This window comes from Belonocnema kinseyi, chromosome 2, assembly GCF_010883055.1.
Source record: "Belonocnema kinseyi isolate 2016_QV_RU_SX_M_011 chromosome 2, B_treatae_v1, whole genome shotgun sequence".
Lineage (NCBI taxonomy): Eukaryota > Metazoa > Arthropoda > Insecta > Hymenoptera > Cynipidae > Belonocnema > Belonocnema kinseyi.
Genome location: NC_046658.1, coordinates 165952830 through 165976183, shown reverse-complemented (window position 1 = coordinate 165976183; position 23354 = coordinate 165952830).

Below are 23354 nucleotides of genomic sequence, written 5' to 3'. Positions count from 1 at the left end.
TTTACAGAAAACCCACGAATACAAACAGATACTTAAATGCCTCCTCCACCATCACCCATCTCAAAAACAATCGGTCATCAACTCCCTTGTATACAGAGCTGTCACCACGCCAGACAAAGATAACTTACAAAAGGAATTACAAAACGTTAAACAAATGCTAATACAGAACGATTACACAAACAAAAAACAAATTGATAAATCAATAAGAAAACACACTCAAAAAAGCAAGTCAACACAACCTACGAAAGAAAGAAAGAGAAAAATGACCTGCGAAAATAGGACAACTACCAAATAACCCTAAAGATAAAAAGGCACCCTTTAGTGATCCAGGAGTATATAAAATCCCTTGTTCTTGTGGCAAAGTCTATATTGGAGAAACCGGGAGAGCGGTGAGCCAACGTATGAAGGAACATGAAAGTAAAGTCAGGCTAAAACACTTCACGCAATCAGCACAGGCATCGTAAAAAGTATACCTATGAACATCATGACCTGATTTCTCAGTTTCAGGTCAGCCCTGAAGATGTGAACTGCAATGTTCACGAAACGTCGGCAAACAATTCGTAGTTTTTTACACGAGTGAAACCCGAAATATCTATTTTTATCAAAATGAATAATCGTGAAAGCGTAAAATCTATTATCATGGAGATTGTGTATTTCGAGTTTGCGGTTTTAGAGCTTGTGGATTTTAAGCTTGTTAGTTTGAGGTTTCTGGATTTGTTGATATGAAGCTTGTGAGCGTGGAACCTTTTATGTTTGAGGTTTGTGGGTTTTGGACCGTTAGCTTGTAGTTTTAAGGCTTGTTAATTTGGGGTTTGTACATTTTTGAACGAAATTTATGCAGAAATTCCAGGTTTTCACCATTTTATTAATTTTCCGGAAAATCCTGACGTGCAGGCTCAATTCTGCGAGTGGATTCAATAAAATTCTTTTAATTGCACAACGAGTTTTTGAACTGTTTGCATACATATCTTAGCGTGGTGAAAATGTTTGAGCGTGATGAGAATGTATTCCTGAAAGCCAGAGGGATTTTTAACAAAACCAGTGTGGCCGTCTTCACCTAGAAAAAAAGCCAGGATTTGCTCAGTTGTTAAACTACAAAATTTTCAATTTTAAGCTTTTATGAATTGAACAGTTCAAATATTCCTGGTTAAAAATATAAATCTATAAATATGCGCCACACTATCATATTTGTAACTTTTAAATAAAAAATAAATTTCAGCAATTTAGGGATTTCTATTCTGATCAATGCAGTTAAAAATTTTTTAGTCTTGAATATTTGATTTAAAACTGCTAATATTGAGAAAAAAGCCGAATAGTGCTAAATATTACAAAATTGTATTTTTTCAATTAAAATATTTAAAATGAATGAGTTACAAATGGAATATTTAGGCCTAAAACAGAACAAATTTCACGAGTTACAGTTAAATGTTTAAAATCCTGAATCGATTTCTAATAATAGCAGATGAACCTAAAACGTTGAAATATTTCCAATAAAAGCTTCTGAAACTATAGCAATTAAAATTTTAATTATATATAAAAATTACGATTTAACGTAAAAATTAATTAGAAAAGACTTTTAAAATAACAAAATACATTCTCCTTTATTTTCACCGTGAAAAATAGTGCTTTTTCATCATTAACCTTTGGAATTGATTTATTTTATACTGAGGAAAATAGGTCGAGAAATTTTCCAAGACTCAATTGCGTAAACTCGGGACATATGGATACTTTGATAAAGTTTCATCTCTAGTTCGGTAAAACGTTAGATAAAGATTCATAAAAAGTTAAGTAAAACGCGGTCTAGGACTCGGTAGAAAATATAAGAGTGTAAACAGGAAATATATACACATTAGTCGAGCACAGCTAATCATAATACAATTTCGTACATATACAAATATACAATTTAACTTAAACAATTACATTGAATTACAATACAATACATACGATGCACTCGCACGCTTTTAACAATATTAACGCTATTAAAAATCAAAAACGCTGCGACGGCTTTCGAACCTCCTAACCGACGTTTAACGCGTTATATCGCTAAGGACGTATCTCGACTATAAAGTTAAAGTACGAGTACGTCAGGGCCGTGCAAAAAATATCTGTGGCCCGTTTCAGCAAAATTTTTTATTGTAAAATTTAATTGATGAGGGGGTTTTTAAATTTAGGAGAAGTAAATAAAAACTTGCTTAATTTTTCATTAAAAATTTTCTAACCTTGAAATCCTAAATAATTTAATTTTTAATATTTTAAATTTTTGCATCGTCTACTTTTTAAAAATCTTTTTGATGTAAAATATTCAATCCATTAAAATTAAACATTAAACCCCTAAAAACTAAGTTGATATAAAATCTCATAAATTAAATTAGATTACAATTTCAGGAATTAAATCGAATATGCATGCTAATACGCTTTACCGGATTTATTAATTATATTGCATGAAACTTGTGTATTATTTGTTAATTTACACTTGTCTATAGACCCTTCGGTACATACAAGAACAGTTTCGTAGTGATATCTAAAAACATAAATCTCGTATAGCCAGACGCATACACATACATAAATAATAGGTTAAAAGGAATATGAGCTATCTAATGATCTCCAACGCTCGCTGATAACCTTTGAAATTAAGTTAACAATTTTCTAACAGTAGCATGGTGAACGGGAGTCAATACAGCTAACCATTTTGTAGGAAATTCAGACTCAAAAAAGTGCTGACAAGCCGGACAATTAGATAAAATGTGGTACAAAGTCTTATTATCGAGGTGGCAAATCCTACATCTCTCTTCTATATTAAAAACATATATCATGAGTAAATATGATTGTGCGTCGGATTGCATCGCTAAATGCGAAAAAATGAGCAAGGTCTTAGACAGGGCGAGACGCTCGCTGTCAAGGTTCTCTAGGTAGGACTTATAGTTTCTCAGAACTCAGTCTCGATCAGAGCTAATGGAGTTTAATGTGATCTTCTCCCATCTATCCACCAAACCACTTGCATCGAAAAAAATCCGGATTTGGGAAAACAAATTAAATTTGTTGTAAGGATCTTCTACTGGCAGTGACCTCAGTCTCTCGAAACACAACCTTGGGTACGGTAAATTATCCATTGTCGAAATTTTAATTAACCAAGATAAAATATTTTTTACGACCGTATGAGATTTAATTAAGGCAGACATGAATACCAGAATTATGATTTGTATTTTATATGAGAAGAAGTAACTTCAATTTTTAATGCCATTAAAAATTTAATTTTAACCGCAAATTAAGAGTAAACATTTTTTCTATATTTTTCCCACCCTATCTTAATTTAAATAATTAAACCTAAAAACAGAATTTTACAACAAACGTTTAACTTTTACTTGTTTGGTTACAATTCTATGCTTCGTTTTATATGTCAAAATCCTCTAATATTAAGATATTAATTTTTGTTGAGTAAAACCACAACCGATGCTGAAAGCAGGCTGGTTAAAGAACTGGTTTTTTTAGCCTAAAAGATCAGAAAATTTAAGCAGAAGCATAGTTTCTGCTTAAAAAAATGTTTAATAAATTTTAAAAAACTTCAGAAGAATCCAAATTATATGCGATTAAATAACATAGTTACAAATCAACGTAGCCACTAGCAAGAAAGAGATAAATGCCCTCATCTATACATCCTAGTCTTTATCTTCCAATATTCTACTTATTTCGAAAGACATAATAAAATATAAATAAAAAACTTCAAAAAAAAATTACTGTTAAACTTTAAACGTAAATTAATGTATGCTGGATACAAATATCCCTTTTAAATTTAGTTTTTGAATTTCTCTGCAACCTAAAACGTAAATTGTATTAAAAGGAATGCCGCTCATCGAACCAAATAATGTATCAAAGGGAAACCAAGAAGAAAATGGTAAGTACCGAAAACGGAGTTGGACTCTTATAATTTTGGGACTATCAATAGGACTCATCTTAAAATTTCGTAAAATCTGATAAGAAGATAGTTATATTTTATATGTGCATGAAATTCATAAAATGATCAAGTCTTTCTGAGAATCATATTTTTAAGAATATTCTAGAAAATAATATTTGTATCCAAGCCTGAAAATAAACTTAGTTTACATAGTTAAAGAAACATTTTTTTAAAAATAATTTTTTTAAAGCGATTTGCCCCCAAAATTCTTTTATGTGTCAGCGCAACAAGATAATATTGATAACATTAATGCTTTGCGATTCAGAAATATCTTTCGCTGTTTCACTAGTGATTCAAAATCGAAGTTAAAGAACGATGATTTTGTCTAAATATGACCTCTTTTTCTCGGAGTATTATAAAAAATTTAGATCAAAACCCTGAAAGGATAAATATCGCTTTTACAATTCTTTGAATTTCTGGATGTATGAAGCCTTAAACATAAAATATTACAGAAATGGCGATAACACTTTTAAAAGAGTGCGCAACTAAGTTATTTTCGTTTACACTGACTCTTATCAGGTGCGATTATCTCAGAAGAACAAAGTTTTCCTCTTAAGCCTAAAAGATAACGACTCTAATTTAGATTGTGTAGCCTAATGAAGCAGTAGAATATTCATTATCTACATTTTCAGTAAAATTTATAATTGAAACTTTAATCAGTTTGTTCTCTGCTTAGACAAGATGAAGTTTGTCTATACTCTGCTCTTATGCTTTGCCGCTATCCTGAATTCCATTGGTGAATATAGTAATAAATTATATTTGTTTCATTTAAATAAAAGTAAAATGCACTCAAAACTTAACTCTGTACCAGCCTAGAGTCTGTTCCGCATAGGATAGAAGCCTTTTTTAAATTGAAATTCAGAAACGCATTATGTGGCTTTTGACCTTGGAAAAACGGTATGACGCAATAGCGTTCAGTCTCCCAACGTAAACAAGTTCAGATACGGCACTGACTATTCGAGTTTATAGGCCGTCAAGCGAAGCTTGTGAGAGGGCTGGGGGCAGAAGCAGTAATGCGTAAAGCCAGCACAATATTGAAGCGCACATAATCGGGGTATGATTGTGATTCTGATTTGAATGTTATTAATAAGCGATAAACCAACAGTAAATGATCATTATTTGAGCGGCTGACAATAAAAAGTGGAAATATCTCGTTAGTGAGTAAGAAGCAGCTACAGAAAAGTGCCTAAAAAAATGGATATGGTATCACGGGTGTAAAAAGTAGCAATAGAATATTGGCTGTAAAAAGTGAACAACAGTGCTTGAGCCGTGAGAAAGGGGAACAGAAAAACTTGGCAGTAAGAAGTGGACAAACGTCGTGTGTCGGTGAATCGGTTCTGTTACACGCTGTAAGGACTAGCCTCGTTCAAAGTCGAAAATACACGAGGACGAACCCGAACTCGCCCGACTGGACGATTCGCTTTCAGTGGCTAACTAACTATTAGGAGTTTTTCGGTAAACTGAATTTCCAATGAATTTTGCAGGGCTTCCAGGCCGTCAAGAGAATTAAAGAAAGTTCATCGCATCGTTTTAAACGATTGCTTTGCGATGAATTCTAGAAAAAAATTGAAAAGAGATCACAAAACATTTTTTATTGTTTCCTAAAATTTTTTTAAAGTGCGTAAAATATTTTTTAGACTTTTGCAATTTTTCCATATTAAATAATTTTAGAAAGATTGAGGAACATTATTATTTTAAATCATTCTTGTGCAATTTTGTTGCACATTTTTTAAAAGTTTATGTTGTTTTAAATAATGTACTTTCAAATTTGAGTAAGTTTAAGAGACGTTCAGAAATTTTAAACGTTAAAAAAATAATTAAAACTTGTAAAGATTTTTGAAGAATTTTGTAAGGTTTGACAAAAATTAAAAAAAATGTAGGTTCCTTGGAATAATTCAAATAATTTTTTATTTCAAAAAATTAATTTCAAGAGATTATTTGAGAACATCTTAACACATTACAAAAGATTTTTAAAATTATCAAAGAAGAATCTGAATCATTTCAAAGGCAACTTTTTCTAATTTTTCAGAATTAAGCAACAATGAGGAAATAGATGTGATTAGAAAAAAGAATTTTTTTAAATATTCGTGTGCAAATTTTAAACAAAGTTTTATTTTGAATAGCCAACTTTAAAAGGAAATTGCGAACGTTTTTTAGAAATATTAAACGATTTCCTAGAAGTTTTTGCAAAGTGTGTTAAAGATTTTAGAGCGAAATTTTCAAGCCCGTAAGATTATCACATTTTTTTAAATATAGAAATTCGAGTAAATTCACGCAGAATTAAGTAGAATTCAAGAGATTCAAAAATAATTTGAACTGTAAAAGATTATTAGAAATACAAATTTTTGAAGCTGTCAATAATAAACTTTAGGAGTTTTAAGCGAATCTCGAAATGTCAAGATCATCAACAAACTTTTTTCGAATGCTTCCAAAAATTTAAAGGATTATAAGGTAATTTTTTTACATTTTTATGACTTTTCAAAATGCTGAGAGAAATTTGAGGCAGTTAAAAATATTTTCAGGAATTTGAGATGAGTCAAATAGATAAAAAATATTCACAAATTTGAAAACACTTCAGAAAATTGATAAAATATTCCTTGATTTCTTACAATTTTCTTTAAACATTCCTAATGTTTTGTAATATTCTATAAAATAAAACAATTTCTTTAAAATATCGTAAAATCTTTTCTGACAGATCTGATATATTTGAAAATCTTTTTTGAATTTTCTTTAAAATTTTATAATACTTATGTTTATATCAATTTAAAAACAAAACTGGCAATACTTATTTCCTTGCTTTCAATTCTCATAATTTAATTCCAACTGGAAATAAAGTGTTAAAAACATCTAACATATAAATATTTATTCGAAATATTAAAGTTATATCATTATTAATCGAATTTTTTATTTTTTATGGTAGCTAAAAATTGTTTTAAATTGGTGAATTGCAAGTAGTACTTACGTAAGGTAACTTCCATATTTGTATGACTACAAAAATATTGAAAATCCTTTTATGTTAAAAAAATGGTTTCATTTATTTGAAATAATACTTCATCATAAAAACACTTTTTGTTAAGGAAACGTATTTCATGTTTTTAAACATAATATACAAAATTTGACGTAACGGCGATCCAATTAACATATTTTTTATTTAATAAACATATTTTTAGAATATTTGTTAATTTATTCTGCCCTGGGGTCAAATATGGTACAAAAAACGCCGTGAAATTTGGAATGAAATTTGTTGTTTATACACTAATTTAAAAAATGAACAATATTTATAATTTCATATAATTTCCAAAATATCATTTAAATTTTTACCACTTTTGACCTAAGGAAATAGATTTCACGAATGAAATTATAGAAATATCTCTATTACTTATTAAAAGCTTGTTTTATTAATTTATATAAATATAATTATTATAAAATTTTCAAGGAAATTGAAAAAAGATTCTTGAATATATCAGATGTGTCAGAAAAGATTCTAGGATATTAAAAAAAATTGTTTTATTTTACAGAATATTAAAAAACATTAGGTTGAATTATAGTTCTTTTCAAAGATGCTTAGGAATGTTTACGAAATTTGTGAGAAATGAAGAAATATTTAATAAATTTTCTGAAATGTTTTCAAATCGCTGAGTATTTCTTATGTTTGACTCGTCTTTAATTCCTGAAAATATTTTTAACTGACTCAAATTTGTTTCAAAGCTTGGAAATATAATTCAAAATGTTAAAAAATTGCTTTATAATCTTCTAAATTTTCGCAAGCATTTAAAGTAAACTTGACCATGCTTTTAAAACATTTCGAGATTCGTTTACAGGTCCTAAAGTACATTTTTTACATTTAAAAATTTTTTTATTTCTAAAAATCTTCTAAATTATTCCAAGGAACCTAAATTTTTTTTAATTTTCGTCAAACCTTACAAAATTCTTCAAAAATCGTTACGACTTTTAACGATTTTTTAATCGTTTAACATTTCTGAACGTCTCTTAAACTTACTCAAATTTGAAAGCATATTATTTAAACCAACATAAACTTTTAAAAAATTTGCAACAAATTGCACGAGAATGCTTTAAAAGAATTATGTTCCTTAGTTTTTCTAAAATGATCTAATATGGAAAAATTGCAAAAGTCTAAAAAATATTTTATAGACTTTTAAAAAGTTTTAGGAAACAATAAAAAATGTTTTGTGATATCTTTTCAATGTTCTCTCAGAATTCATCGCAAAGCAATCGTTTAAAACGTTGCCATGAACTTTCTTTTATTCTCTTGACGGCCTTGACGACCTGCAAAATTCAGTGGAAATTCAGTTTACCGAAAAACTCCTAATAGCTAGTTAGCCACTGAAAGCGAATCGTCCAGTCGGGCGAGATCGGGTTCGTCCTCGTGCATTTTCGACTTTGAACGAGGCTTGTCCTTACAGCGTGTAACAGAACCGATTCACCGACACGCGACGTTTGTCCACTTCTTACTGCCAAGTTTTTCTGTTACCCTTTCTCACGGCTCAAGCACTGTTGTTCACTTTTTATAGCCAATATTCTATTGCTACTTTTTACACCCGTGAAATTATATCCATTTTTTTAGGCACTTTTCTGTAGCTGCTTCTTACTCACTAACGAGATATTTCCACTTTTTATTGTCAGCCGCTAATTTGAAACAGAATTTAACCTTTTAATCATAACACAGCCCCACATAAAAGAAAAGTATCTTGATCTAGTAACAAAACATATAAATTGCTTTGTATTTTAATACACTAAATCCTAATGAACCGTCAGAATTGTCCAACGGGCCTCGGTTCTCTGTTTGGCCCTAACTTTAAAAAACGCAATTAAATAGTCAGAATGACACTTTTTACAAGTACAAAATCGAAGCAGATACATGTTAATGCATTCTTGCCGTGACTGAGTTTAATAAAACGATTTTAAAAGGTAATCAGGTGCGAATTCGTTCATAACTTCAAAACTGTTGAATATAATCGCAAATAATACCTCAAGTCGTTGAAAATTACATTTTTCATGCCCTGAAGTTAGAACCTCACCACATTTCTATACGATATAGAGGTATCCGAGACAATTTAATCTTGCTTAAAAAATACCTCTCCATCCTCAAAGTTTAGATATTTCTATTTGTAAATAATACTAGTTCTTTAAAAAAAATTGTTGCAAAAAATTAATAAAAAACTGGAAAGCAGTGAAATCAAAAAGTACATGTCACTATTTTTCTCTCAAGAATAAGAGGATCAAATTTTATAGCAAAATAGTGATTGTAAATCTGACACGGAATGAATCATATGCATTTTTCTTCAAGTGATTCATGAAATTAAATTAAACTTTTGTATTCGAAAAAAATGAGTAATCATATTATATACAAAATCATAAAGTATAGTAATTTTTCATATTTTCTAATGATTATTCGTTTAGCAAATTCCCGGTTTTTGCAAAAAATGACAAAAAATAAAGTATAATTATTTATAGAAAAATAAAATAATGAAATGAATGTTTCATGATACGTTAATTTCGGGGTACTATTTCTCTGCAACAAAAATTAACCTGGGCAGTGCGAAAAGTATTCTAAGCCAAGGTATCGTTTGCCAAGGACTTGGGTTACTAAACGTCTTCCGCTCTCAATTATTTTCACAGTTTTCCAGCAAAAATAAAAATTAATATTTCACAATTTTTTTGTAAAAAAAAAACCATTATTGAAGATCCAATATTCTATAAGAATATATAAACTAAAAAATTTAACTTGTTTTGAAAGTTTCCACGCATGGAAGGTGTTGAACGAGAAAGAATTGTAGTCATTTATGAAATTAATCCTCTCAATTACATCCTCATTTATACCTCGTGATGTACCAACATACAATTGTGTAGTTATTTGAAACCGAAATTGAATCCTGTGTTTCTTGTTTCAGAATTAAGTTCGCAGTCCGAGCATTTGCCTGATGATGACACTAGTCCTGGTTTTAATCGAGGTGGAACTTCTTCTCCTGCCGAACCAACTGTTCGTGCCCAGTCGAGAACTCCTAATCTCAAGCAAACTTTTCCCAGCATACTTGGATATAGATTTGAAGATCTTCCATTTATTAGACTTATTCCTCATGAGAACCCGTATCGGATATTTGAGCTCCGAACATACGTTTTTCCGCCAGATAAACCAATTGGATTGAGAAAAAATGTTCGGGACCTAAATCCTATGCCAATCGGAGAACAAATTGTATTATCAACGTCCGAAGGCGACGTCTGTGCAATATTACGAAAATCATCATTCAGAAGCACGACTCTTCGTGGAATATATATATCTGTTTCTGGGCGGCCAGAAAGGGCGAAAATAAACATGAATAGCGGCGCAGTTGAACTGCTAACCGCAGAAGAAATAGAGGAATGTCCAGTATCCTCCGGCGACCTAATCACAAGGAGATATGAAGTAATACGTGAGTACACCACAATTCTTTACATCGTTAATACATTTTTTAAACGCATGCAACAGTCAGATTTGCAGTTTTCATTCGCTCTTTATGTTTACCCTGCGTTTATGCATAGAATATTTTTAATTCATGTTCAAGAATAACTTTTGCATGTAACAATTTTATTTTATAGATTTAACAAATGTTGTTCAAAGAATCTATAAAATCACATACCATGTGGAAAGATTCTTTGTAAATCACTCCACGGAATTTTTACGAAAATTCCAGTTGGAAATTCTACGGAAATTTCGTTGACTTTCCGTAAAAATTTCACTAATTTTCCATCTGCAATTAGCAGCTTCTCATAGACCCTGGGAGTTCCTAGTAAAAATTGTACTATCAGTAACGCTACCTCATGTCGACTCTGATAGGTAACGACCGTCGTCCCAACGAATTAAGTTTGACCCTCCAAGTGGGTCAGGTCTAAAAATACATCTTCCTCGAGGAACTTAATGTCACCGTACTACAAGTTCCAAGCACACTTGGTCTAGAAAATACATCTTCTTAAAAAACGTAAGTTTCAAATATGGATTCGTTTTATTCTAACGATTACTGAGACGTTCGTCAATATACAGCATATAGCCGATCCACGAGGCGTACAACGTACATTTTCCTGGATGAACTTGAATTCTACCAAATAGGGATGGATCGCACCCTATTAATTACTGGTACGGGTTTCCATACACAGAATTGGCTGTTTGCGGCTAATGATCATTTAGAACTCAACTTCCTCGAGCGAGATATATTATTAACACCTTATGCACTTGGAGGTGATTGTATAAATAAGGGTCATGAAAAAATTGTTTAGTTGCGGCCACTCTTCATTTATAAGTCAACTTCCTCGAGGGAGCTTTTTTACACCTAGTGAACTTAGAGGTTATTGCATGCTGACGGGCTATGAAAGAAATTCGTTGGTTATCTCCAAGGTTCATTTGGAAAATTATTTTTCAATATTTGCTACCAGTTTAAAAAAATGTTTTTTTTTTATTTGTCCTTGTTCCCTTAAGAAACTTTGAAGCTTAGAAAGAATAATTGTTTAGGCAATTTTATTTTTTCAATGAAACCAGTTGAATGAGATGCAATTACAGGCGTTTATGAAATTCGGCTTCACAATTACAATATCATTTACAAGCCGTCATTTACCAACATACGTTTGTGTAGGTACTCATGACAAAAATGTAATCTTGCATTTCTTTTTTCAGGATTGAGTTCGCATTCCAGGAATTTGCCTGGTGATGACGCTAATCCTGGTTTCCATCGCTGTGAACCTTCTTCTGCTTCTTCTTCTTCATCTTCTTCTGACAGACATTGTCCAGATCCGACTCATTCTCTGGAAACCCCTCATTATTCTGACAGGTCTCTACCACCTGCTGAACCAACTCTTGGTGACAGGTCGGGATCTTCTTCTCTCAGGGAAACCTTTCCAAACGTACTTGGATATAGATTTGATGATCTTGAATTTATTCGGCTTATTCCCCACAACAATCCGAATCGGATATTCGAACTGCGAATCTACACTTTTCCTCCAGATAAACCAATTGGAATGAAAACGAAAAATCGTATCCTGGGTCCCATGCCAACCGGAAAACAAATTGTACTATCAACGTCCAACGGCGACGTCTGTGCAATATTAATAAGATCAGCAAGCAGAAGTACGACGCTTCGTCCGATATTTACCTTTATTATGGGGATCTTAGAAAGAGTGAAAATAAACATGAGTAGCGGCGCGGTTCAAGGATTGACAAAAGAAGAAATAGCTGAATGTCCAGCAGGCAGCAAGGGAATAATCACAAACAGTTATAGAGTATTTTTCGCGCAGACGGAAAATTTTCCACAGCGTTAATTAATTTTTTTATAACGCGCGCGCCAGAAAAATCTGGTTCTTTTACAATTACATTTGGTTACATTTCGGAAATGTTCTGAAAAAAAAGATATGAAGTTACTTTAAATAAAAAAATTTTCATATCCCTGAGTACTATCCTTTTAAAATAAATTTAATTTCCAACGTTTTTACTTTTAGTTATGAATTATATGATAGTCTGGACTCCCCATGCAAGAACATGACGTAGATTCATTCTAGCGCGGTAGAGATGGCCGCTAGGCACAAGAAGTCCAAATTCAAAAGTTTTAATTCTAAGATATACATTATTTTTCAAAAGTCAATTTATACTTTTACTTCTGATACGGGACCCTGCTCTACTAATAAACTTCTTACCTTCGTTTATGCATCTTTTTAACTCATCATCTATCTTCCCGTCCCTAGTATATAAGCTACCAAGGTATACGAACTTATCAACTTGTTTAATTCTTTCATCATTAAATAAAATATTGCATTGTGTTTTCTTACTCTTTCCTTCGAATACCATGGTTTTTATTTTATTTGCGTTAATTTTGAGGCTCATGCTCTTCATGCTTGCATTTGGTTTATTTAACATTCTTTGTCAGTCTTCGATTGACTCTGCCATAAAAACCTTATTATCTGCGAACGCTAACCCACGTACCATTACTGTTTTGACATCCACATCTTCTTCGTCGAAAAGAGTCATTCTTAGACACTGGTCCATGAAAAATATAAATAACAATTAAAACATAAGGCATTTTTGCCTAATTCCTTGAATAATATCGAAACAGTCACTCAAATTCCCATTTAACCTCACACTCGCTTTGCAACCCGCATCCATTGTTTCTATAGCTTGTGCGATGATCACTTTTTCCAATCGCCTGGGACGTCTTCCGTCTCAAAACATAAATTTGTTAATTTGCACATTCTATGTGGTATATAATCGCTACCGTGTTTGAGCATTTCAGCTTTGATACAGTCTACCCTGACAGCCTTACCGATTTTCAAACTACCAACGATATTCCTAACCTCAGTGACACAGACTTTCTACATTGAGATTTCTAGCGTATCGTGTTCTAAATTGCAGTTCTGGTTTACTATTGCTTCATCTCCGAATTTTTCCCTGAAATAGTCTCTGAAAGCATCTATTATCCGGTTTGCATTATTTAGCATTACCCCATGACTATTTCTCATGTTGAAAAATTCTGTACTTTAATTTTCCTTAATTTTTTGATAAAGTAGTTTCCTGCGTCTTTTAAAGTCGTTTTGTATTTTCCTCTCTTCTTCTGCTTAAATGTTATCTTTACTTTTTCAGAATCGATTGAGTATCCTCTTTTTGTGTCTGTAATCATTTGTACGTCTATTTCTTTCCTCATCGCTAAAACCTGCGATGTTCGAAGTTATCCGGTACGCTTCTTTCTATGCTTTCTAGGAAACCTGAATTTTATCACTCCACCACGCATCATCAGACTTCATCAACGCTTTCGATTATCTTATTTTGGACATCTATTCGCATATCCGGTTTCTATAGGTTCTCAATTTAATTCGTATTTGTTTTGTTTTCTTGGTTCTCTTTTGGACCCTTGTATCTTTCACCACCTCTCTTAGTCTTTCATCCGCAATAACAATGTCAATTGTACTGTGGCTATTTCCTTTCGGCTAGGTGTATACATGCGGCTCATTTTTTGTTCAAACCAAGTATTTCTAATAAACAGACCCCTTTCTAAGCATAAGCCACCTAATTTATCTCCGTCAATGTTTGTTCTTGGATCCCTAAAATTACCTAGTACTCTTTCTGTATCCTGCTTTTGGATGCCTACCCATCGATTCATATCTCCTAGCAGAATTATCCTTTTATCACTATTGGAAATATTTATTGTATCATTTAAAGAGTCCCAGAAAATGTCTTTTACTTCTCTGGGATCACTATTAACTGGAGCGTAGCATGCTATGATAAATAATATTTTGATTTCTACTTTCATTCTAGCCTAGAGCAGTCTGGGAGATATGAAATAATGATCTCCGAGATCCAGCTTCGCTCTTTCATACAAAATCAGACCTACTCCTTGCTTTCCATGTGCTTCACTGTCTACCCCTGGCTATATTTCAAATCCACCTTTTAACAACTCGTTTTCTATGTTTCTACTTTCGCATCCCTTTTTCTTTGTTTCAGACACACATAAAATACTTAGTTTCCATAATGTATAGTTTCCCGCAATTCTTTCATCTTAAGATAATTCACCCCCTAGAATTTCAAACACCCAGTCTCCATTCTTCGCCTGAAACTTGACCTTCACATTTACCTTGTGCATGCCTTTGTCAATTAAAGCTCCAATCCTTTCCGAAGCTATTTTACTGTTGTATTATTCATTATTAATATTATAAGACCAACCTGGTTAGAAATGTCACTACTTTCGTTTAAATAAATATTTGAATGAAAAATTTAACTATTCCTGTCAAAAATGTAACCATTTTGCTCAACTATTTGGTTAAAAATTGATATTTTTATTTATAAATTGAACTAATGGTTCGGGAATTTATTTAGTTCGTGAAAAATTCGCCTTTTTTGTATAAAATAAATCTTAATGGTTGAAAATTCATCAGTTTCATTGAAAAATCTAAATTTCTTCCTTTTTCTAATATACAAATAAATGTTCGACTTGAAGATTTCACTTTATAAATCTGAATTATTTAAAAATAATAATCATATCCTTTTGTACTATTTGATTTTACTTTTGTTTTGTGTTACTTGCTGCAAAGTTCATTTTGACGTTTATAAATAAAAGAAATTAATTTGTCAATTTAATTTATTTAAAAATTTTTTTAATAGAAAGTAACAGTTTAAATATGTCTGAGTGAATAGACTCAATTTGTTTGAAAGAATCAACTGAAAATAGCTTTCAGTGAGTTCTTTCTGATAGGTCCGTCCACTTAGCGCCGCCACCAAGGAAAATTGAAAAATAAAATACGCCACATTTTTTTCTTTTTTTTTCTTATTTTATGCCAAGAAAATTTTTGTGTTGCTCTTTAAACTTCCGAGAAAAGGGTGGCGCAGCTAACACGATGTCCACTCAGCGTCGACACCTATGAAAACTCACTAAAAATTATTATAATAAGACAAACGTATAGGGAAGATTTCTATGCTCTCTGATGACATACATTACGTTCCCCAAAAGCTACCTATAAGTCATAAGTACCTTAATCTCGTAATAAAAGACGTTTTAAAAGTGGTAAAAGAACTTTGAAAATTGTAAAGATAGTTTTAAACTCCAAATTGATTACTTGACACTTAAAACCACCCCAACCCCCATAATAATTTTCCCAAAAACTACCTTCCACGTGAACTTGTGCATTAAAAATGATTCAATTTAGAAAATGCTGCTAGTTGATATTTTTCGCTCTTTTTTTTGCTCTCTGATGACATATAATAAGTATCCCAAAAACTACACCTAAGTCGTATAGGTCTACCCCTTGTGATCAAAACCGTCCTCAAAGTGTTAAAAGAAACATTAAAAAACGCAAATATGGTTTGGGGCTGTAAACTTATTACTTGAAACTTGAAATGCCTCATGCCTGGGGTAGGATGAACCAGGCATTGAGGCGAGATGGGTCACTTAGTTAAATTACCTATTATATATTATTTGTAATCAATAGTCTTTTTAAGTTAAAGTATTATAAAAAGAAAACATATCGTACACATAGCTTTCCAAAATTGAACGGAAAATTTAAAGTTTTTAACTTCAAAATGATGCAATCTTTAATCCTAACCTCTACCGTAACGAACACTACAAAGAGTAAATAGAAAAACGAATTATATCCACATATCTTTTTATAATTATACTATAGAAACAAATATAGAAATTTTTCGATTTGACCATGTACATTGTCTCAGTAAAAGATAAATTCTACAATACGTGAACTCCTAAATACTAGACTAGTCTACTACAATTACTGCATGACACTGAATTTCATATATATTGGGATATTAAACCGTTTTTTAAACGTCTGCCGTATGTTTAAACCACAAAAATGCTTTTCTCATTTTTATAGCATTTTACGAGTTTTAAAATAAATTTATTGACATCAACTCATATTATTTTATCATACCTATAACAGTGCTTCTGTCATACTTTTCCTGAGAATTTTTGTCAACAAAATTTGTTTGTTATAGATAGATAAAAGTTTATTTTTCGGCTTTCTGGCTTTAAAAAATTGACTTGCTGAAACTTCCATTTTTTAACAGAATTTTCTTACAATTTCGTCTTACAAAGTACTATCCATCCACACGTTATAGCGAATCCGCTCGCTCCATTCCTCTTCCTCCTTCTCTTCTTCTCTATCTTACCCAACACCCCCTTCACCCATGTTACTGCCCTTTTGTCACCCCTTTCATGCAACAATACCTCCATGCTTATCCCGCTCTTTTCACCTCTTCACATTCCTCCAAAAAATGCTCCAATTTTGCAGCCGCCTCCCTGTAAAATTCACATATTTTTTTCTCCCAGAAAGCCAGAACTTATTATAATTCTCCATGCAACCGCATCTTATTTTTGCTATACGTTCCTGACTTCCTTGTTCTCCTTTCTTATACAAATATTGCGCTCTCTCCCTTGGCATAATCCACACATAGTTTTCGTTATATCTTGACTCTATTATTCTTCCCTCTCCTTCTGCCTTCTCTTTCTCCATGTCATTCTTTTGAACCAACTCATATACTTTCCTTCCTCGTGCATTCTGCTAACATCATGCATCCTTTTCCTACCAATACTCCCTAACCAATTTACTTCCCCCCTCTTTAAAAAATTTCTTCTTGTATTTACACGCTCGACTTCCTGTTATAATCATCCCTAAACTCGTTCATGGTGCTTCCCTCCTGACAATGTAGTTCGGCGTATTCCTTGCCAACCCCAGTATCTACTTTACATACCTCTCCTGTACCCTATTTACCTTCTCACTTACCTTCCAACCCCACACCTTCACTCCGTAAAATAAGACACTTATCACTAGCGAATCAAACAATTTCATTCTCCTTTCAAAATCATCTGCGAACAATCTCTTCCCCAGTCCCCCACACCTGCCTCATCACCACTTTTGCCCTTCTCACTCTCTCTCTTATATGAGCATCCACTCCCCCCTTTCTGCGGTACAGGAAGCCCAGGTACACAAAGGCTTTCACCTCCTGTACCGTTTTTCCCTTCCACTTCCACTCCCCTCCCCCATCTCTCCCACTTCCTTTCCTGAACACCATAACCTTCGACTTTCCGCATTTAACTCTAACCTATTCTTGTCCAAGTAACGTCTCAATCTTCATCATCTCCTTTAAAGCCTCTTCGCTCTTTGCTACACTAAGAGGTTATGTTAATGCATAGGAGGAAGTGGCTCATTCCGCCCCAGAACAGTGGCTCAACCAGTCCCATATGACACTTTTAGTCAAATCAAAATTTCATCTATTTCGTTTTTACAATTATATATAAATCTGTTGAAAACTCAAGGTCTGATAAATAAGCTAACTGAACAACAACTGGAAAAGCACATATACTATTTCGTTCTAAGATCTAAAACTTTCGTTTTTTTCAGATTTATTCAAGATTAAGCGAAAAACTTTCAAAATAGAAGTTTGATAATGTTTCTTCTGATATTACTACAAAAAACGCTTACAAAATAACTGATAACCTACGAGAAAATTAAGTTACTCATCTTACCCCCTGTGCTTATCTAAATCATGTTTACATTGTTCAAGATGGTTTTCATACTTTTAAAACGTTTTTGATCATGAGGTGTCGGTATCCATGATTCATGGGAGAAGGAAGTTTTTAAGTGTGAAGTAATTAATTTAAATTTCTGAAATGTCCTTTCATTGTTACATTTTTGTTGTAAGACTTTTAGAACGTTTTTGATCAAGAGGGGTAGCTATGTATGCCTTAGAAGTAGTTTTTGGGGAACGTAATATATATCATCAGAAAGAAAAAAAAGCTTCCCCATACGTTCGTCTTATTATAATAATTTTTACTGAGTTTTTTCATAGATGGCGGCGCTAAGTGGACGTCGTGCTAGCGCCACCAGCCTTTTCTCAGAAGTTTAAAGAGCAAACCAAATTATTTTTTATCATAAAATAGCACAAAAAATCAACGAAATATGGCTGGAAATGTACAACTTTTAAATAACACAGAAAAAAGTGTAACCTAACATTAATTTCAGCACAGAAAAAACTAAAGTTAAATTTTGTTGCATGTAAAATTTTGCGCTGTTAAAGTTTACATGCTATTTGGAAAAAGTTTATACTGCGATGGAGCAAAAGCTGTCGTCTGCTACGGTGCCCATAGCAGCATTGTAAAAACGGCAAAGTATGATTGAATTTAAGCTATAAATCGGGACACCAGATTTACAAGAACACCAAAAAAAAAACGAAAGTTAAAATTTGTTATAGGTAAGACTTGCAACGGTTAAAAATTAAACATATTTCGGCAAAGTTTCACAGAGATTAGGAGAATAATTCTAAATTTTTCTACTGCGTGACGCTGAACTGAGAAAATTTGGGTAAAATATTAAGAATCCACAACGGAATACACGCAAAAAATTTGTTCTTACTGTTATATCTCCTCCGAAGTAAATTACACTATTGAAGAAGAATTAGAACATTTTTCACACCATTTAGCAAAAAGCGCGAAATGCAACTGACAGCTGGAAATCCCCATTTCTCTCCAAATAAATAAATTTAAACGACGATCCACAGCGCCGGCGTCGCGATTATCGCTGCATCTCGAATAAAAATCGAGCGATTATAAGACGAAAAATTATCCAGGCAAGGTTAAAATCGGAAATTATCTTCGATTCATTTAAAGATTATTTGCCAAGTTTAATTTTTGTTGCGGTGAATCTTTCACCTGGAATCGATGTAAGCTTTATCTTCCATTTCTTCAGTGAGGGTACCATTGTCGTACAACATAAATTAACTTTGGTAGTGTGAAAAGAATTCTGATATTAATTTTGTTTTCAAAGTTTCCACGTGCCAAAGGCGTTAAACGAGAAAGAATTATAGGTAATCATGGGATTAATCCGCTCAATTACAACCTCATTTACAACTCGCTAAGTACCAACATAAAATTGTGTAGTTACTTAAGACAAAAATGTATTCCTGTACTTCTTGTTTCAGAATTAAGTTGGCAGTCCAAGCGTTTGCCTAACGAAGGCCTGAATTCGATTTTACATCGCTGTGGACCTTCTTCTTCTTCTCCTGCCGAACCAACTTTTCCTGGCAGGTCGAAGTCTCCTCCTCTCAGGAATACTTTTGATAACATAATTGGATTTAGATTTGAAGATCTTCCATTGATTCAAGTTATTCCTCACAACAATCCGAATCGAAGATACGAACTCCGAACATTCGTTTTTCCATCAAATAAAGCAATTGGATTGAGAAAACATAATCGTGAACTAAATCCCATGCCAACTCGAGAACAAATTGTATTATCAACGTCCAAAGATGACGTCTGTGCGATATCAATCAAATCATCATTCAGAAGCTCAAGTCTTCGTGCAATATGTACACCTGCTTCTGGGCGGCTAAAAAGGGTGAAAATAAACATGAATAGCGACACGGTTGAGGAATCAACTGCAGAAGAAATAGCGGAGTGCCCAGTACATAAAAGGAAACTAATCGCAAAGCGCTATGGAGTATAACGTGTGTACACCACAATTCTTTACACCGTTAATAAAATTTTAAAAACGCATGCGACAGTGAGACCTGGAGTTTGCACTCGGTCTTTATGTTCACCCCATATTTATGCATAGACTTTTTAAAATTAGTGTTAAAAATAACTTTTTACATTTAAAATTTCATTTTTCTACAAAAAATTCGTTATATATAAATATATATATATAACGAACTTTTTTTTATTAATAACGAAAATATGTAAAAACAACTTTCCGGAGTCTCGTCGAAGCCATACTTAACCTCCGAATGCGAAAATCGAACCACCCACAAATACAGATTTAATAAACGGAATGTTGGAATGTTGTAAATGATATAAATCTAGTAATTTTGCATGTTTTGAAACAAGTAATTAGGATAAATTATTCGAATTTTTTAATACTATGAACAACCGTACAGAGAGTACTTTATTTTCGAAAAAAGTGGTCTAAAAATATTCAAAATTTGCCTGATTTCTGAATTTTTATTCAAAATGGCCGGCTAACACACTTGACCTCTAGTTTGGGACACTAAACAAGTGTATCAACGGCCAAACTAATAGATTAATTTTTTCAAAAGTTATCAATTTTACAGACATACATAAAGACAGACAAACAGGCACATCCGTAAAAACCTGTTTTTCTGGTTCAGAGGGTCTTAAAACGTGGACATTTGACAAAAACTGGAGGGGTCAAATTCTACACAAATCTAATACCTTCTCTGATGATAATGTAAAAAGATGTCAAGTTACTCTAAATATCAGAAATGTAATATCACTGGATATTGCGCCTTTTAAAAAAAGTTTAGTTTCAACCGTTTTAATGTTAAGTTATGCATTATACTCTAAATTATATCATAGTCCGAACTCCCTATGCAAAAATAAGGAGGGGAGAATAATCATTCTAGGGCAACAGAGAGGATCGCTGGCGACTGAAAATCCAAATTATAAATTTTGAATTGCAAGAGGTCACTCATTGTACGGAATTAAATTTCGCATCTCTTTTGTCAATACAAGAAAATCGAATCTTTATTTGTTATTTAACAAATTGCAAAAAACAATTTTTTTAAAGTAAATTTTTATCGAAAATTTTGAGCGAAAATATTCCTTATAGTATGCTTGTAACGAAAGTTTAAGATAAAAATTTTAATCTTCATTTTTAACAATCTAAAAATTATTTCCCAAACTTTTACAAAATTTGTGCTGCAAAACATTTTAGCGTTTCGTTTCTCGAAGAAAGTTTAAGCAAATAAAAACCTGCTGGGGAGAAGCTATACCAAAAGCATAGGAATTTTTCTGTGACTGCAATTATAAAGAAATGTGTAAATTGTTTTTAATGAAATTGTTTCTTATCAGATATAAATATCTCATGCGGACCAAGTTGACGACTTGAATCTATAAAATTAACGACTTTGTGTATATTGTATAACCTAATAAAGACGTACAATTAGGTAAACATATATTATCTGCATGAATGTAAATAATATATAAATATAATTTACATAATTCTGCTAATCATTCATCTAAAACAAAAAAACAATTTTGGCGAAAAATATTTCGCCACATATAAAATGTTTAATACTACAATAGTAGTATTAAAATTTTTTTGTACTTTAACACTTAAAGATTCATTTTACGAAGATTCACAATTCTAAAATGAAACCGCTAAAAATAAAGAAAAATCTAATTGTTTAAAACATATTTTTTTTAACTGCGCTTGAAATTTCTAACTTTTTGAAACATTTTGGGAATAAAAAATTGCTCATTGAAAATTACGTTTTGTATTTTGAATGTTTCTTTAGAATAATTCATTTTTAAAGCTCAACCATTTAAAAATTTACCATTTTGAAGAGAAAAAAGACCCGGCAAAGAGGAGGGCCAATGCCCGAAGGTAGGCCACTACGGAAATGGTTTGGTAGAATTTACAGAAAATATTCTACACGATGTACTACGCCTGTTACAGTCAATAAAATATAAATGTGTTTGTTCCAAAAATGTCATTAATTATTTCATGAGATATAGCATGTATCATTCACTGCTATTCTAAGACTCATGGGGATTCGAGCGAATTTTAGACCAAAATAAACTATTAACAGTAAAATTGTTCAGAAAGGTAGTTTACGTTTTTTTGTTTGAATATGCTTTCTATGAAAACAAGTATTGAAAATAGTAATATTTATAATAGAAATAAAGCTATAGCTCGCTGGCGGCCAGTTTATGTCTTTGGTTTGTCAATTTGTATGTCCATCATACTCCGACCTCTATAAACTATGGACAATAACGAAAGGGCCTGCGATTCTCAGGAATCAGAAGTATATTCAGTTTCCTGTGAAAGATAAATAATATAAAAATACTGTAAAATTTAGAGCAGATTACTGATGACTGTCAAAGAACTTGGGAGCCTTTTGTTGTCGGTGTTGTTGAGTTCGAGTTAAAGATGAAAAATTCCGCTTTAGCTCACGTCTAAGGCCCTAAAAGAAAGTCACTGTTTTAAAGATTTATAATTGCGAAAAAATATATCTTGATACAATATAATAACTACACGCAAGGAGGAGGTGGATCAATAAGGCAGCTTTTTGGGCCAATGTCAGAATTGGCTCAAAGTGGATTATTTTGGTCCTCTATATGTGCCTCATTACGTTCTGAAACGATTTTGCCCTGGAATCATTTAATTTGTTTTAAAGACAGTATGCATTTCTTCAATTAAGATGGGGTTCTATACAAATAGGTGCGCTAATAGTGAGTACGTGTCGTCATTCGATAAGTATTTGTCAGTGTAAGATTTGGCCTGCTTTAGCTAACAGATACCCATTGTTAAAGAGGTTAGTTCGTCCATAGTGAGTATCGGAAAATCTGTAAGTTTATGTTCTGTCAAAGCCACCCAGATAACCCGCTTCTTTGCCAATCCTCCTTTTTAACTTGCTCTTGGAGAAGATTTGGCTGCCATACCAACTGCAGCATACTATTGACAATAATTTTATCATTTGGATTGTCACTAGCTCATGGGGGTCGGAAGGTAATACAGAGAGTGCACACTATCCAGACGTAGTCACGAATATATGGTATTTGACTATTTGCAAAGACATCATTGAGGGCTTTCCATGTTTTTATTAGCCCATTTACTGCTTTTACAACCCACCGTATTTTCATAAAGAGTCTCGACTCGTTTGCTTCAATTGCACTATGCCATTTTCTGTTAACAATCGGCGCAGTTTAGTAGTATCGGATTATAGCAAACTAGAGAAAATACTGGCGTCTTTATTTTTTCCATTTGCAAAATATGGACCTAAAAATTCTCCCTTTATGCATGAAAGCAGTTTGTCTTTGGAAAAAATGGTAACAATTGTAATTCCATCGATTACATGAATAGACAATCTGAAAGCTAAGTAGGCCACTTCATAAAGAGTAGTGAT